Genomic DNA, 3443 nt, shown 5'->3' on the forward strand with positions numbered 1-3443 from the left:
ATGCGGTGAACGATCACACGGGGGGTTTCCGACCAAACGCCCAAGGATCCAACACGGAAATTGGGGCCAAGGTTAAGGGAACCAAGGTCGGAACTATGGCAATTACAATCGAGAGGGTCACTATGTCCGAGATGGGAACTTCAATCGCGACAACAACTACAACAGGAACAGCTATGGCAACAAAAACGATCGGGTTGGACCCTATCTTCCCCCTCAAAATCGAGAATCTGGTGCTAGGGAAGTTGGAGGTAATATGACGCGTATTGAAGATATGCTGCAGAAGATGATGAGAAGGTTTGATGCTACTGATGAGAATGTGAAGGAGATGAGAAACGACTTATCTGGTATTGGTCAAAAGGTTGATGCCCATGCAGTGTCAATAAAGCATCTAGAGCAGCAGAAGACGCAGTTGTCTACTGCAGTGAACTCGCGTCAACCTGGCACTCTTCCAAGCAACAGCATCCAGAATCCAAAGAATGATGGATATTGTATGGCAATTACCACTCGAGAAGGTAAGCAAACCATAGATCCACCTATGTTGTCTGTGGTGGAAGTTGAGAATAGAAAAGAAGATGATGTGGTGAAAGTTAGAGAGGAGTCAGAGGTTATGACAGAACAAGAAGTGGAGGTACCTCAGAAAGTGGTTCCCATACCTAGACCTCCACCACCTTTTCCTCAAAGGTTAGTGAAGAAGACTGAAGATGGGAAATATCGCAGATTTATCACTATGTTGAAGTAGCTTTCTATCAATGTCCCTTTGATAGAAGCCTTGGAGCAAATGCCTGGATATGCAAAATTCATGAAAGACATGGTAACAAAGAAAAGGTCTGTGAGTTTCGAAGATGATGATAGATTGCAGCATTGTGGTGCTATTGCTACAAGATCTCTGGTGCAGAAGAAGGAAGACCCTGGTGCTTTCACGATCCCATGTACTATAGGGTTATTACACTTTGCTAAGGCATTGTGTGATCTTGGTGCTAGCATCAACCTCATGCCTTTATCTATTTACAAGAAGTTAGGTCTAGGGGATCCAAAGCCCACTGCAATGAGGTTACTGATGGTTGATCGGACTGTGAAGAGGCCCATAGGTGTGCTCCATGATGTGCTAGTGAAAGTAGATTCTTTCATCTTTCCGGCGGATTTTGTGATTCTTGACTGTGAGGTTGATTTTGAGGTTCCCATCATCCTTGGGAGACCATTTCTTGCCACAGGGCGTGCGTTGGTTGATATGGAAAATGGACAGATGAAGTTCAGAATGAACAATGAAGAAGCAACTTTCAATATCTGTAGATCCATGAAGCAGAATGGTGAGCTACAAACAGTATCTGCTATAACTTACAGAGTGGAGAGTGGGTCAGAATTTCAAATTAAAGAGCGATTAGGTGTTGAGGCACTAGCAGCAGTCATGATGAATTTTGGTAGTGATGGTATTGATGAGTATGATGAGTTGGTAGCCGCACTTGAGAAGTGTGAATACCGGTTCAAACCAAAGAAGTATGAGCTCGACATGAAGAATCGCGAGTCCCCACCCACACGACCATCTATTGTGGAGGCACAAAAATTAGAGCTTAAAGCTCTACCACCGCACTTGAGGTATGTATATTTAGGCGAAGAGAGTACTTTGCCGGTCATCATTGCAGCAGATTTGAATGCAGGGCAAGTAGAGTGTGTGGTGACTGTATTAAAGAAGTTCAAGCGAGCGATTGGGTGGACTATTGCAGATATTATTGGGATTCCCCCCGGTATCTGTTCTCACAAAATCCAACTCATGCCAGATCATAAGCCCAGTGTTGAGCACCAGAGAAGATTAAATCCACCTATGCAAGAGGTAGTCAAAAAGGAGATCATCAAGTGGCTGGATGCGGGAGTTATTTATCCCATCTCAGATAGTAATTGGGTATGTCCTGTGCAGTGTGTACCAAAGAAAGGTGGTATGACTGTGGTTCCAAATGAACGAAATGAGCTTGTTCCAATGAGGCCTGTCACTGGATGGAGAGTTTGCATGGATTATCGGAAGCTGAATGCGTGGACAGAGAAAGACCACTTTCCTATGCCATTCATGGACCAGATGTTAGATAGGCTTGCAGGCAAGGGTTGGTATTGTTTTCTTGATGGGTATTCGGGCTACAATCAAATTTCTATAGCTCCTGAAGACCAAGAGAAGACCATCTTCACTTGCCCATATGGGACTTTTGCTTTCAAACGGATGCCATTCGGATTGTGCAATGCTCCAGCGACCTTCCAGAGATGTATGATGTCGATATTTTCTGATATGGTGGAGGACACTATTGAAGTGTTCATGGATGATTTTTCAGTTGTAGGTGATTCGTTTGATCATTGTCTAGAACATCTGGCCGAGGTGCTCAAAAGATGTGAAGACTGCACCTTGGTGCTGAATTGGGAGAAATGTCATTTCATGGTAAAAGAAGGTATAATGTTGGGTCATCGAATTTCAGAGAAAGGTATCGAGGTTGATAGAGCGAAAGTCGAGGTAATAGAAAAGCTTCCACCACCCATCTCTATAAAAGGTGTTAGAAGTTTTCTTGGGCATGCAGGTTTTTATAGGAGATTCATCAAAAATTTCTCAAAAATTGCACATCCCTTGTGCAAACTGCTCGAGAAGGAGAATAAGTTCTGATTTGATGATGCTTGTCTTAGAGCATTTGGAGAATTGAAGGAAAAGTTGGTTACAGCACCTATCATTATTTCACCAGATTGCGAACAACCGTTTGAGGTAATGTGTGATGCGAGTGGAGTAGCGCTTGGTGTAGTATTGGGTCAAAGGCGTGAGAAAATTCTTCACCCCATTTATTATGCTAGCAAAGCTCTGATTGTGGCCCAGAAGAATTATACAGTGGCCGAACAAGAACTTCTTGCAGTGGTCTTTGCATTCGAAAAATTTCGTTCCTACTTGATTGGTACTAAGGTCATCGTGCATACTGACCATTCTGCATTGAGGTATTTGATGGCGAAAAAGGATGCAAAACCATGATTGATTAGATGGGTATTGTTGCTGCAAGAGTTTGATTTTGTGGTAAAAGATAGAAAGGGAACCGAAAATCAAGTTGCCGACCACTTGTCCAGATTAGAGGAAGTGGCCATGCTAAAGATTGGAGATAGGGCTGAAATTAATGATGCTTTTCAAGATGAACAGGTATTGGCTACCTCTAATGATTTGATTCCTTGGTTCGCAGACTTTGCTAATTATTTGGCAAGCGACATTGTGCCACCCGATTTGTCTTTTCACCAAAGAAAGAAATTTATGCATGGTGTGAAGAAATTCTTTTGGGATGAACCTTATTTGTATCGTAGTTGTGCTGATGGGATTATTCGTTGTTGTGTGCCTGAGGTTGAAATGTTGAGTGTACTTGAAGCATGCCATTCATCCTCCGTTGGTGGGCATCATAGTGGTATTCGGACTGCACATAAGATTTTGCAGTGTG

Source organism: Solanum stenotomum, chromosome 3 (assembly GCF_019186545.1).
Source record: "Solanum stenotomum isolate F172 chromosome 3, ASM1918654v1, whole genome shotgun sequence".
Lineage (NCBI taxonomy): Eukaryota > Viridiplantae > Streptophyta > Magnoliopsida > Solanales > Solanaceae > Solanum > Solanum stenotomum.